Consider the following 16,328-nt stretch of genomic DNA (forward strand, 5'->3'; position numbering starts at 1 on the left):
ACATTTCACGCAGCAAAATGCACGGCTAGTGTGGCACATGCAACCCAAATGGAGAGAGAGTGGAATTTTTCTGGTGTCCGGTGGGCCCGTGCCATACTACGGTCCGATGGCAGGTTTTCACCCGCCCAGTATTGGCATTCAATTTGAAATGACGATTTGAACCGTTCATGTCATGGATTCTATGCTACCTAAGCGATGGTAAGAAAACATTTTTTTAATGAGTTGGAAGAAATATTTGTTGGGTGGCTGGTATTTAAATCCAAAATTCAAAAGTCAAGATAATCATCGAAATACGAGTATAACCCTATAGCTTTTATACAGTGGTATTGAAAACATGAACGGTTTAGATCAATCTGATTATGAATCTGAGTCTGGAAACCATTCACCATACCATAAGTGTAGCAAATTTCTTCTGAGAAAGGCACGCGTTGCTTCCTTTGAAATCTGCACGCCCACCGATGATAACAGCCAAGCTTTAAATTCCTACAAGTATGCTTGTCGTTTGTTTCGGAGGTCAATCATGTCCTTCGAAATTCAATGGTCTTCGCATGAGGGAAACAAGAGTCGTGCAGATGCTTAGTTGTAAAGTCTTGGATTACAAAGATGTTTTGATGGAAAATATTTCTCTTCTCATATTTCATATCATAGATAAAGTCTATACTAGAGAAAATATATTACATATTTCATATTATAGATAAAGTTTTTATTAATTAAAATATATTATATATGAAGTCTTAACTAGTAAAAATATGTTATATATTTAATATTATAGATAAAGTCTTTACTAGTGAAAATATATTAATATACAATAAAACACAATGGTTGATACACATTCGTATTGTATGTAATCCACTATAATGTGTAAAACATGTTTAATTTGTCTATCATGTGTGTTCCTTGATGCTCTCCTCTGACCATAAAAACTAGTTAGAGTGATCGATGGATGAGCTATATGAGAGGAAACATTTGAGATCAGACACCAATCATTAGAAACCTTTCAGATTGCAGGTGGAGCCTACTATAATGCGTGTATAACATCTAATCTACTAGTGTGTGTGTATTTTGATATCTCTTAGGGCTTAAAATAATCAAATTCTTTTAATGCGATTTGCATATTTTAATAGAATTTATTAGCCCTAGCTCTTGTGGTGTGAATACTCATTTATAAATACTTGGGACCTATTTGGATACCATCAAATAAGTTACTTTTTCTACCTACAACGGTAGATAAGTGACTTATTTTAGATAAGTAAGCTTGGTTTATGATTAGTTATAAGTAAGTTTTTTACTTAAAAGCACATAATCACTTCAATTACTCTTCTTTTCTTTCTTTCTTTTTTTTTGTTTTTTTTTCTTTTTTTCACTTTTCAAATCTATATAAGTTGTTAAAGAGAAGCCTCAAGAGAGACGAAGGAGAGTAGAAGCAGATAAGTATATTGTTTGTTGAATATACTTATCTTCTTAATAAGTAGAAGTTAAGATAAGCCATTTGTAAAATAAATAACTTATCTTAAGCAACTTACGATCTAAACGATCTCCAAGGGGTCCTTTTTTTTTTTTCCTTCGTAAATACTTATAAATGCGTAATAGTTATTTGCACAGGTAGTTCTAGTGGCATTTTTTATGTTGACGTTTAGGTTCTCATAAGAAAGTTGTTGGTGCTAAAACTGAGAAAAGGTGAAAACGAACTTTAAGGCCCATTGTGATTTTTGTGGCTCATCCATGCCATCCATCTATTTTAGCAGCTTATAAATGGATCAAAACATAGCCATCAATGCAGCTGGACGACAAGCCTAGTAAGAATTCATGACTAATAAACATTACTATGCGGCCTACCAAGGATTCACACACACAACTCTTGTGAGTTTACGCCCACCTTAAAAATCCAAGCATTCATTTTATTAATTCAATGGCTGATAGACTTGACACATTAGCCGTATGCGTTGGGATGGATATGAACATTTGTTCATAGTCAAACGGCAGATGAAACGTAGGGCCTGGATTTTAACATCCTTACAATAGCACTTTCTAAGAGATTAGCATGTGGTTGAATGGACCTTGCGTGTGATGTGACTGTGCGTTCCACCTGTGTGGGGCCCATCAGTGATGTGTACGTGGAATGCAAACATTTCATATGGCGTGCAACATCATGCTCATTCTACATTTCTGATCCAAAATTCAGTGGGGCACACCCAGGGAGAAATATACAGTCACGCAATAAACTCATCACAGTTTTTGAATGGCCTACGTTTTTGTGTTTCCATTCATCCTGGTTGTTCTCACAAGATACATGGTTTCGATGGTATATACAAAACATGGTGGACACCTCGTTCCATCAGAAATTTTCTATGGTAGGCCTCACCCTCCTTCGGCCTGGCCCACATAAGTTATGGATCAGACTGACTTTTGAAATTTGGGCCTAAAATGGAGTGATGCATGATACGGACTCCAAATACACGTCATGGTGGGACCTGCACAGCTCAAATGCATGTGAACAAAACTACGATCCTTGGCCTAGGAATAGGGGTGCACATCGGACCGGTAGAACCGTGGATTCGGACCGGAACCAACCAAACGGTCCGGTTTGGTCCAGTTTTAGAGTGCACCGGTTCCAAAAAATCAAGGAACGTTCTTGGTTTGGAGGTATGTAGAATTGAACCGGACTATGAACCGATTTGTGAATTCGAACATCAGAACCAAACCTATATTTAAAACAAAACAAAAAACCTAATACCCTAACCCCTGTTCACACTGACTGCCCGACTCTGCTGTGACTGCCCTCTCACCCTCTCTCTCTCATTAGTCCTCTTCCTATCTCACAATTGGGTTGGACTATAAAAAGTTCAGAACCATAGAACCGATCTTGAACCGAACTGGTTTTAACGGTCTGGTTCGGTTCGGTTCTAGAGTAGTAATAGTCTAGCTCTGAATATTTCGGCTCTGATTTCACCCCAGAACTGGACCGAACCATGCACCCCTACCTAGGAACACATCTACTATCCTTAGGCTGAGGACACTTAAAAGTGGGACCGTGGTCTGTTGATTGATGGACCCACTCATGAATGAGCCGTACCTCACCATGGCACCTAGACGTAGAATTCGTCGAGCTACTCACATCGTTTAGTGGCCCAGTACTCCACCACAGGCGTTTGGCTAAGCCGTTTAATCCAGTGGGACCATTGCTAATGGGCCACGTCTAGAAAATCATTTGCATCCATCCAATGACATTTTTACATTCAAATTGGAGGTAATCTTAAACGTCCATTCACATGTTCTTCATCAATGCAGCTTTTAACAAGGGGACGAGTATAGTGGAGCCCACATTGTTGACATTTAGTATCAATTTAAAGACAGACCATGTGGCATGGATGAGGGAACCAAGTCCCAAAAGTCTTACGGTCTAATGGTTAGGAAAACATTACACATGACTGATTTGTGGTTGGATCTTTTTAATTACTTGTTTTTAAAATCTGATGTACTGATGTAAGAGATGGACCCAAGCGGATGACGTACTCGACCCAACAATTTTAAAATATGTTTTGCATGGTCATTTCTTACTAATCGCGCCACGTCAGGTCACGATGGATATACCCTGTTATTCAGTTACCCGTGGAGGAACATGGACGTGGAATGCTTGGACCCTTCCTGCACTCGGAAGCTAGCTGGAGTCCACCATGATGTTTGTGTGAAATCCACTCCATTCATCCATTTTACCAGCTCATGTTCACATATTATCTTAGAAATTAGATTGATCCAAAACTCAGGTGGGCCACACGATGGGAAAATGTGAGGAGTGAGATGCCACCATTGAAACATTTCTGGGTCCACCGTGATATTTATATGCCATCCAAACTATCTATAAGGTCATTCCCACTGGGATGAACTCAAAATACAAAAATATTAATCTGATATAAAACTTGTGACCCCACCAATGTTTCAACAGTGGGCGTTCAATCTTCATGGGTTCCTGTCATTTGGTCTACTTAAGTTCTTAGATCTGCCTGATCTGCCTGTTTTTTGACACATGTCGTAACATGAGTGGATGGACGCGGTGGATTTTCACAAACATCATGGTAGCCCCACTTGGCAGGAAATCCACGTCCGAAGAATCCTATTAGGGTCAAGAACGATCATACAAGGTGATTTGAAAAATCCTGTCCGCTCATATATATGCAAGGCCTTGGGATGGACGGTTTAATCTCAAAACTTAAATAATTCTGTCCATCTGATGCGTGGCCATTGAAGTGACGGTGGAAAACAAAAGCAATGAGCAGTCAAAGATGCCGTGGCATTAACAATTATCTAAATTATCCTCTCCATATGAAAGGTGGCCTCCGAGAGATGGTGTGCGGGATAAAAATAATTAACGGCCAAAAGTCCATCAAACGAAGTTGGAGAAATGAGCGGACGTCATTGATTGATTTGTGTGATTTTTGAAACATGAGGCATCCGTTATATAAATCCCACTAGATGCATGCCCTCTCATCCTGCCACGTGTACTGTAGAGATTGCTCTATCATCCCTAGGTGCGGCACGCACTGTTAAACCAGGACTACCACGTAATTTTTATTTTTGACAAGAAGAAAAGAATAATTCTAAACTATAAAAGCTCCAATTTAAAATTTTGAAGTCGCAAAAAGCATGCCAGAAACAAGTGGGCCACGCCCTGTTTACAATCAAGAATCACACTGTGGGATGATCCTAGCCATTCCATCGCAAGGCATGTGGACCACCGTTTTCTTACTTTCTTTCTTTTTCACTAGCATTTGGGTAAGGACAAAGAGAGCCAAGGGAACGGTTTGTTAGGGGAATTTGACCGTATTGACCTCAAAGGTTGATCAAATTATCTAACAAGATTCAGCCTTTCAAATATCCCAAGGGTGGCATTCTGACAAGTTTTGGATATTGTTCCGGACGAAAATGTCCATCCTTGGTTCAGAAGTCGTATCATTCTGGAGTGAATAAGAACTTACCTTCTTTTTGCAACATTGAAAAAGTAATGGATTGGCTACTCTCCCCTGCCACCAGCCAATGGCTAGTGCTCAGTGCTCTATGGGCCCCACCATGATGATGTGTTTCATCCATGTCGTCCATAATCCATACTGCCCATCCTTTTTGCCATGTCATTTTAAGGGTAAGGCATTCATGTCGTTCATAATCCATGCTGCCCATCCTTTTTGCCGTATCATTTTAGGGGTAAGGTCCAAATATCAACTTGATCCAGTGCTTATGTGGGTCCAGAAAATAGAAAATAATGGTGACTATAGAAACTTTCTACGCTCACTGTGATGATTGTTAGAAGTGGATACTGCCCAAGTCAGGACTTTTTGGGCCCACAACGAGCTAGCCGACAAAGTGGATGGATTAGATCACCCTATTGTAGGCCTTAAGTTATGGTACCAATGGTTTGGTGGAAAAGGAAGTGAACACGTTGAAAACCACAACCACGATCCAACCAACATGACAACTATGACCTATATAACATGGCAACTACGACACAGAACGTGGCAACTACGACCCATGCAAACCACGACTGATACAAACCACGACCCAAAACATGGCAACTACAACCCATGCAAACCACGGCCCATATGGGACCCATATGGCAATTGCGACACATAACATGACAACCATGACCCATATAATATGACAACCACGGCCGATATAGCCTGCATTTTCTACTCCTGCAATCTATCAATAATCATCTCATATTCTAAAAACGCCAGGCTAACTTTGGTACGGATGGGCAGTTACTTTTCTAACTTTGATAGATGGTAAGGATTTTATGTGCAAGTCACGCCATAGTCATGTGGATGGGCACGTCACCAAGTTAGTGTAATGCAGTAAGGGTCGTGGTTGTAATGTGGTAAGGGTCGTAGTTGTCTTGGGTCGTTGTTGTCATAAGATAAGGTTCATGGTTGTCATGAGGTAAGGGTCGTACTTATCATGCAATATAGGTCGTAGTCTTCATTTTATAGGCCTTAGCCCTAAAATGAGAACCATAACTCATATGACATGATAACTACGATCTATGACAATTACGACCCATTACAATCGCGACCCATATAACATGACAACTACGACCCATATAACATGATAACTACGATCCATGACAACCATGACCCATATAACATGACAACCATGACCCTTACCTCATGACACAACCCATGACAACTATGACCCTTAGAAAATTACAACCATGACCCCTACTGTATTACAGCCACCTGATGCGACCTATGCTACTATACGGATATCGTTTGCACGACTAAGGCGTGACTTGCACTAACTTGGTGACTATATGGGATAAACATACATAAGATCATTACCGTCCATCAGATGAAACTTCATGGGTCGTAGTTGTCATGTTATAAGGGTTGTGATTGTCATGTTATATGAATCGTGGTTGTCACGTTACTTTTTTAACTTTGATCGGTAAAGATCTTATGTAAAAGTCACGCCATAGTTGTGCATATGGGCACGTTACCAAGTTAGTGCAAGTCACGTCATAGTCGTGCAAACGATATTTGTATAATAGCATAGGTTGCATCAAGTGGTTGTAATGTGGTAAGGGTCGTGGTTGTCATGGGTCGTGGTTGTCATGGGTCGTAATTATCATATTATATAGGTTGTGATTTCCCATGGAGTAGCCATATGGGTCGTAGTTGTCATATAGGACGTGGTTTGCATGGGTCGTAGTTGCCATGTTATATATGTCGTGGTCGTCATGTTATATGAGTCATAGTTGTCATGTTATTTGGGCTGTAGTTGTCATGTATTTTAGTTATTATGTTATATGGGTCGTGGTTGTCCTGTTATATGGGTCATGGTTTCCCATGAAGTAGCCATATGAGTCGTAATTCCCATATGGGTCGTGGTTGTCATGTTATATGGGTTGTAGTTATCATGGATCGTAGTTATCATGTTATATGGGTTGTGGTTATCATGTTATATGGGTCGCGGTTTTACATGTTCACTTCCTTTACTACCAAATGAAAGAATAACCATTGGTACAATAGCCTGAAGCTTACAATGGGGTAATCCGTTCCGTCTACCTTGTCTGTCGGCTCACTGTAGACCCAGAAAGGATGGGCGGCATGGATTATACACATACATCAATGTAGCTCCATCATTATTTTCTATTTTTTGGCCTACACGGGTGTTGGATTAGGCTGATATTTGGGCCTTACTCTTAAAATGACACGACCTAAGGCACACGGTGGGGTGATCCGTTCCATCCACTTTGTCGGCTTGCTAGCCGTGGGCCTAAAAAGTCCTGACTTGGGCAGTGTCCACTTCTAACAAACATCACAGTAAATCTGAAAAGTTTCAACAGTGGGTTCCATTTTCCTTATTATTTTCTATTATGTGGCCCACACGAGCTCTGATAAGGCTGATATTTGGGCCCTGGCCCTAAAATGACACGACAAAAAGGATGGGCGGCATGGATTATATATATACATCGATGTGGGCCCCACTAGTTTCATCCTTGCTCACGCGCAAAAAAGGGTTTCGTACACATCACTTTCTTGGCATTAAATATGACGTATTTTGGTCCAAGTGATTTACGGAAGCTTGTTAGAAGGCTACTCTTGAGATATTTGAAAAGTTGAATCTTGTTAGGTAATTCGACCAAACTTCAAGATCAGTGTGGTCAAATCCCCTTTTGTTAGCGTCAGAGAAAACAGGAGACTTCCTCTCAACCGGCAAGTGTCATCAGATATGTGCCGATTCCACACGTGTTTCAGCTTAGCCCCCAGACTCGATGTCACACATGTTGGTTCCAACCATCCGTCAGGTGGGCCGTGCAGTGAGCAGTGCCCCAGCCCAAAACTCGGGCTGGCCCACTCATCACGTGGGCCATAGTTTAAAACAAAAATGGACGGTTAAAGAAATTCGGACTAGCTTATTAGTAGACCAATCCGCGTTTTGGACCATGCTACCTACACGCTGGGGCACCTTATGCAATGCTTGTATCATCCACGCATGAGCCACCTTGTCACGTGAGAAAGGGCCCACCGTTTTTTATATGGTAGGTGGAAAAATCTCCACCTCTCTGTCAACTTACTGGACCTAGTCGTCCACATATTTATTTCGTTTTTTTTTTATTTGTTGAAATGAGTGTACGAGTATCAAGTTTCAACTCTTGCTTTTCATAATGAATGATTACCAAAAAGAATAAGATTGTTGACAATCAGTGTCCTTCAAGATTCTGTCGACGCTAATCTCCCACCGTACGTTGTTTGTTGAAGATTTGAATTCACTCGAGTCCATTCCAGCGGGGTCCTTGATTACTCTAGCTCGGGTGGTAGACTCTCAGGAGTTTCAACACTCTGTCAAGGGTCCGAGTACCCATAAGTGGTGAAATTCCACTACGGCGTGAGTGTGTGCCATTTTACTACTAATGAAACAATTTCAAAACTCAGCTGGACAACATCAAAGGAAACAGTGGTTATTCCATTAAAAACCTTTCATGGCCACAAAAGTTTTCCATGAAGCTATATATATATATATTATTTTAATGGCAGGTGTTCAATGGGCATTGCTCCCTGCGGCGTGGTTCACCTTAAATTGCATCCGTTTCACTTTTGAGTTCTGAAACAGTAACTTAAAATAAGCTTTAAAAAAGAGAAAAACAGATGGACCGCATGGATATACAACTATTAAATCAGGGTAGCCTTATAGTTCTCACCCACATCGTTGGTTGGGGGAAATTACAATGATCCGCGACCCACAATTTTGCACGGTACACATGGACGAGTTCGGACAAGTGAGGTCCATGGTTCACAAATCTAGACCATGGGTCTGTTGCATCCCATTGCGGGTGGATGATGCCCAAAAAATTGTCCCAGATTAGAAGGCTTGCCAATCTTGGGACCTTTTCAGATCAACGTGGACCGTTGTTGCATTTAGCTTATTATCCGTCTATCTAATCAGTAGGTCGTCCGTCATCTTTTGAAATTGGCGTTTGCATTTGACCCAGGGCTGGAACAGAAGAGGCACGGTCATCTCTAGGGTTCATGTCTGAAGTGGAGACGCACGTGTAAGATCCTAGTAGTTAGGTCCCACCAAGGACGTTAATCGATCCAAATATCAGACCAGTCGGGCAATAATATACTTGCGACAAGGGAAAACGAGTTCCTTAGCGGCCCCACCGTTCACCACTACGCAGCTGCGTACAGCACCCAAGCTCTGTGTGTCCCAGCATGGAAATCCACTCCGTCCATCAGGTCAGAACAAGAGTACATACACAATACCATCCCGATAAAAAAGCTCTAATTGGCCACACCGCACCAATGGGAACAATGCAAAACTGATCTTAAAAACTCTTAAGTTCACACGATGTGGCCCACTTGATATCTTGATCAGTCTGATTTTTTCTATTTTTAATTCATCCTAGCGGGTTGCACCTGATTAACGGGTTTGATGGAAGATGCACAGCATGCTGAGCCCACACACAAATCTATGGTTTGCATGTTGTAACTTGTTTCAAATTTTATATTAAAAAATGAAATTCTAACTATTTTGATTTCTTTCTAAAATTTAAAATTTCTTTGAATGGTGGATTTAGTCGCCATCAGATTTGTTCAATTATTTTTTTTCTCTTGAATATAAGATAAACATTTTGTCTTAAAACTTGAGCCACATTTAAGGATAATGTGAATTTGGTTATGTAGGGGGCCGTGTCAATAACTCTGATTTATGCTAGGGTCATTAATAATGACTTCTACCATGAAACCTTACTAGGGTCAATAATAATATTTATTTGTCATCCAACATTTCAGTGAGATCACACAAACATAGATGAAAGGAAAACACGAATATCAGCTTGACCTAAAATTTCCATGGCCTTCAAGAAGTTCTCAATTGTAAAGATTTAATTAACATTAAGTCATGTGGTGTGGTCCACCTGAACCTTAGATATGTTTTGCTTATATATTTTCTCTAAGCTATAAAGTTATCTAATAATAGGAATGAATAGAGTGGACAAAACACATAAATCACAGTGGACCCGTGACTTTACTCGTACTTAATCAGCTTCACTCATCCAGCTGCTTCCCTCATCCAGGAGATCCAAGCCACGCATGCCTACATGTCATACCTACAAGATCAACCTAGAGTCTGGATCCTATGCTTGCGGGAAAATCATACTTGTTGCGATCTAATTAGACCACATCATCATTACATTATCGTATTTTATGTAATAGTATTGACAAATGATTTGAACCGATCAAAGCAGGTTCTGCTTTCCTCGTATTCATCAACAGACGTCACGTGGTGGATATGCATCTCCAGCTATGAGGTGTATGGAGGGTTCAAAGGAGATCAGAGTTACATGGGCCACAACCGATGTATTTATTATATTCATACTATTCATCTGTCTAGCGAAATCATTTTCGAGCATGAGCACAAAAATTATTTATATCTAAAGTTTAAGTGTATCACACCCTAAATAGGACAATAATTCTTACCATTAAAACATTTATAGGGTCACCATAACTTTAATTTCCAATTCAATATGTTCATAGGGTCATAAAGATATGAATGAAGAGAAAAAATAAATTTCTTATTAATCAAAAACTTCTGTGACTCCAAAAGGGTTTCAATGGTAGATATTTCATCCCCTACTACTTTTTACAGCACAGTCCACTTGATCTTTGGATATGTCTTATTTTTAGTCCACTTAATCTTTGGATATGTCTTATTTTTGTGATCAAGCCTTAGGAAGAGCTGGCCAAACGATCAGACAGGTTGGATATAATACATACCTCATGATGGACTCACGGAACTTGGTGGCGTCAGCACACCAGCCAGGTCGGTGGCGTGTGGTAAACCAGTCAATACGCTTCCAATGGGTTGGTGGTACCTGCGCTGCGTAACACGTAATCCGGTCCCGAGAAATGAGAGTAGGCAGATTAGGTGCGGCCCCGGCCTCACATAGCACTTAGCGGCCCTAAATGCGGGGCTAACCTTCATATCCGAACCGTTCATCCGTTTTTCCATCTCATTTTACTGAATGAGCCCAAAAATGAAGTAGATATAACTCTTAGGTTGACGACGCCATAGGAAACTAAGGAAATAAAAGGCTTATTATTAAATACTTTTTAGGGCCCGCCATAATGTTTATTTACCATCCAGCCTTTTGATAAGGTCACACGGAACTAGATGAAGGGAGATTTAAAAAATCGGTTTCACCTGCTTCTTCTTCTTCTTTTTTTTTTTGACAATGCACTAAAATGAGCTGGAAAAACAGACAGAAGGTGTGGATATACAGTACATGCATCAAGATAGACCCCACGATTAGGGCCGCACCTAATCTGCTCCCGAAATATGGACGGTTAGAAAAAAGAAGAAGAAGATGAGCGTTGCCTATTCAATGCACACGTGTGATCAGCCTGATCCATTGACCAGGACATCTTCATGATAACCTCACCTGATGAATGGCCTCGATCTGGCACACGCGTGGCACAATGTGACATTGGCTACATACGGACGACGATAGCCTGCGACATGCTGTTACAGACTCACAGCCAGCTCCTACGCTGCTAGCTGGTTCACAGTGATGTTTGTGAGAAATCTCCCATCCATCCATTTTTAAGATCCTTTTAACATGACATCAAAAGTGAAGCGGATTCAAAACTAAAATCATCACAGTAGAGGAAAATTGGAAAAAGAAATGCATACCGTTGAAATCTTATTAGGTTCCATTTTGATGTTTATATGCAATCTAAACCGTTCATAACATTCTCATTGAGATGAACCGAAGAACCCAAAAAAAAGGGCCAGATTTTAAAAAAATAAAACCTTCCTTTACCTGTACGAATGTTTCAACAGTGGTAGTTCAATCCCAACAGATTCCTCTTCCGAGCGCAGGAACACAATCCGCGTCCGTAGATCATTAGCCCCACCTTGCTTCCGAGCGCAGGAACACAATCCGCGTCCGTAGATTTCCTCTGTCTCCACTTATGGGATTCCCCGCGTGTAAAAAGTGTCCCTGTAATTTCTCTCTCCACATGTATCTCAGGTCGAATGTTAGAAATGTTGACCGAACTTGCTGTGTATGGCATCTGAGCCGTCTAGAATGACCAAAACACCATAAAAATGTGACTCGTCAGAAGTCAGACTGATCGACTGTACGATGGGCCACCAAATTTTCAGTTTTTTGTGTGGTTGTCCGCTATTTTTTATGGTGTGGCCCACCTGATGAATTTATTAGTATAGTTTTCGAGTGTTACATTTTCATAGTGAATAAGTCTTCTGGACGTGTTTGATTTGATACATAAATGTGGGCCCACACACAACATATGTAGAGGTCGGTTCCTCTGGCCGGAATTAATGGCCATCATGCATCGAATACGAGAAAATTATCACCGTAGATGCCACCTTTTATCAAGCGTCTTTTATGAACAGTGAAAAACTTACCTTCTCAACTTAGACCTTGTACTCGCGGACAGAGCATTTGAGGACGAAAATACTTCTGTCCGTACGTGCAATGCAATGTGAAAGCAGGGGGTATTTTCGTCCTGAAATTTCTGTCCGTACGTGAAAGGTCTGAGTTGGAAATGTACGTTTTGGACTCTTCATAAAAGACGCTGGATAAAAGGTAGCGTTAACAGTGGTAATTTTCTCTTCGAATAGTCTAGCGAAACTCGCGTTGGTACACGAATGCGTGTCTGAATTACTTTATGCGCCTGAGATCCACCCCCAGCTGTGTTGTGGCCTTTTCTTCCAAAGCTCAGGTGGATCCAAAACTCAAGTGGGCCAAAAGATAGGGAACATGGTGAACTTATGCTAAGATCTCAAAATTCACGTGGTGCGGCCCGACTTTTAAAATACTCTGATTTTAGAGGCTTTCCCTTCATCCTGGGGAGGCGTGTCAGATGAATGCAATGGACGGCCTACAAACACTCTTTGTGGGCCCCACATATACCTAATGATGTCTTCCACATCCCAACTGTTACCTTATGGTGTGGCCCACCTGCGTTTTGGGCCGGCCTGATTTCTAGCTTCCAACGTGGACATTGATGCAGTGCAGCTGATGACGGTGTGGATCATGCACATTCCATACATAGCGCTTGGTTAGCGAGCATGTTACGCAAGGAGCCTAGGACGGTTCTCTCTCCCTCTCATGCAAGAAGCACATGCAAACGAGCATCTTCGATGAGCTGCGTCTGTGTTAAAAACACGCGTGTAAAGGTATCACGTTTGGCTAGCACATGCACATGGAAGCGACTATAAAGCAACACCTGTCACAGGGAGTTCCCTCAACACGAAGCTATGTGGAGCCCACATCGATGTCAATGAGAAATCCACTCTGTACATTACCTTGCGGTTCATGTTAGGGTGCGACCCAAAAAACGACGCAGACCCAAAATCCAAGTGGGCCACACAACAGGTAAGAGTGAGAACTGAACGCCCACCAATGAAACTTTATTGGGCCCTGCATAAGTTTTGGACCAGGTTGATGTTTGCGCTTTCCCTTCATCCTAGTGGGAATAACCTTTTAAACGGGTTGGATGTCATGTCCTATAAACATTACCAAAAAAGAATTCAACGGTGGGATTTTCCATCCTCACTAACATTTCCAATGGTGTGGCCGGCCCACTTGAGTCTTGTATCTGCATACTTTTTGGGTCTTTTCTTAACATTAGCTGCCTAAACTTATGTTGGGAGTAGACTACATACGTTCACATGGGCATTCCATCCCGCACATTCCACGCGTTGTTGAGTAACGCATGCAAATGCATTGCGTGTCTTCTCACGCCACGTGCCAAAAGCATTTGGTCCTGGAGCCGACTCAACCCATGTTCTTGTTTCTGCTGTTATCATTGCTAATTTCAGGCCCTCATACAATGCATTTGGATGCACGGTCAAACTCAATGACAATTACTATTTACTAGTTTGATAGAGTTGGAGCTACCAAAATCTTGGTTCAAATGATCATGCATCCCTTCTGTGTGTGTGTATATATATATATATATATATATATATATATATATATATATATATATTATACCTCATATTATTTTGTATATTTATTTTACATTAAAAAACCCTTATATATACGTACAAATAAATAAATACATAATTATTTTTAAATTAAATAAATTACAAATTAGTTGAGGTATTTCAAAAAATAAAAAAGTGTTTTAATTCTTTTTTATGTTAAAGTTTTAGTTTTATTATAAATAAATTAAGAGTTGAAAAATATTTTGAAGATTTTTTTAAAAAGTATTTAAAAAAGTGCTACATTATATTCTAGACTATGTATGCATTAATTAAGTGAACCTGCGTTTATAATTACTCACCCGTAGGAGCCTGAACTGTATTTTCCACAACTCTAGACCAGTATATCACTTTTCATTGATTTATTCTAGCTGACATTTTGAATAATAGTATGATATTCCATGCTGAAGTTAGGGGATCCTTCGTAAGCGACAAAGTTAGAATTATGATATTTGAATCTTTTAGAGTGGAATCGAGGAACTAGATTATGTAGCCCATCCCAATTAATTGTGATAGCGCTTACAGGATGATGAGGATGATAGTTAAGTAAATAATAAAATAATGTATTTTTTGTTTTGTTTTGTTTTTTTTTTTCATGATTTTTCTTTGAAACAGATAAGTATATATTAATCTATCACATTGGTGACGACTGATACCCAACGCACAACACGTTGTGGATGATATAGTAAATATTTAAAACGATGACCTAAGTTATAATATTAAAAGAAATAGACTTGATAATTGGATAAACACAAAGGAAGACCCACACGCAACGGTTTTCGTGTCCATCTCATACATGAACTGGTCTCTTTATGGGAAACTGCCTCTGTCTCTCTCCTTTTCCTTTCAGTGATTTATGCAGTTAAGACGTAGCATTTGGGATTGGAACAGTCTACAACACCTGTTTTTCTCTTCACCTAAAATACCAAAACGATTTAGAGCCCACCGTGCTGTGTATGCAAAATCCACTTCGTCCATTAAATGATAACTATTATTTCCAACGTACCTTAATAAAATCAACCAGATTATAAGGTCAGATGGTCATGCCAACAATAACAATGTAAAATAACACCTAATAAATATAAGTTAATGTGGCGTGGCCTGTCTGAGTTTTTGATCAGGTTGTTTTTCTTTTTCTTTTTTAATATTTCCTTCATCCTCGTGAGTATCATCTAATGAACGGGTTGGATGAAACATAAACACCATTATAGCGCCCCCTAGAAACCTATTGTTGAGATCCCATTCTTATTGGTTACTGCGGCGTTGCCCACCTGAGTTCTGGATTTGGATATTGTTTCACCCCAACGACTAGAATCAAGGACTACGCGTGATGAACGGAGTGGATTTTAGATTGGGTGCAAAACAAGTGTTGTAAAAGATTCCGTCCTAGCAGTTGGGACCTGTCCCGCATTCCTGTCTATATAAGTGTGACCCTTAATTCAGTGATGAAAACATTTTATCTTCGGGGACACATGATGGATGGCTCATATACCAAAAATCACCCAAATAGGAAGATCCAAACCAAAGAATTCTTGGCCTTCTATCGGCCGAATGGGAACCGTTGATGTAATTTCCATTCAACGGTTTCTTTATTCTGTCTGTCATCTGTTGAGAGAATACGGTAGTTTTCACGCTTCTTTTTTTTTTTTTTTTTTTATCTTCTTCTTTTTTCCAAGAAGCATTGACGACAGTACTCGCCTCTGTCGGAAACATACCAACGGCTGGATTTAAGCTTAAGATAGTGGCCTCAGGTGTCCAATGTCCCGTAATTTCAGTTGAATGAGTTTTCAGTGGGCGAGTATGAAGGGTTCGATTTTCGAAAGACATGCTACATATGAGCACGCGTGCGAGAGACATCCAACCACAGTATTGCTAGCAACATCGTTTGAAAAAAAATAGGGAACGCAGCTTTCCCTGACAGATGCCATTCTCTTATATATTTTAATGACACATGAAATTCGGTGACATCCGAACATCAGAAGTGAAAATCGGTGAAATCCGCGCGCGCACAGCAATTTTTTTTATTCTTTTCTTTGAGAAATCAGAAATGATCCATTGCTCTGAGAGCACCATAAGTTATAGTACTCCTAGTTGTACTTGGACACTTAGACAGTACTATCCATTCATCTAGACCGTCCACTAGGTCTAAAACATATTTCTTGAGTTACCTTGGCCAAAAAAAAACACCAAACTTATCTAACAAATTTATCCATTTGATCAATGGCCTTAAAATGAACGGTAAAGATCATTTATATAAAAAGGGTCCACTCAGCAATTTGATCCATGTATTTGTTAGGGGCCATGGTGGATTGTTTATCATTTCG

The sequence above is a fragment of the Magnolia sinica genome, chromosome 3 (assembly GCF_029962835.1).
Source record: "Magnolia sinica isolate HGM2019 chromosome 3, MsV1, whole genome shotgun sequence".
Taxonomy (NCBI): domain Eukaryota; kingdom Viridiplantae; phylum Streptophyta; class Magnoliopsida; order Magnoliales; family Magnoliaceae; genus Magnolia; species Magnolia sinica.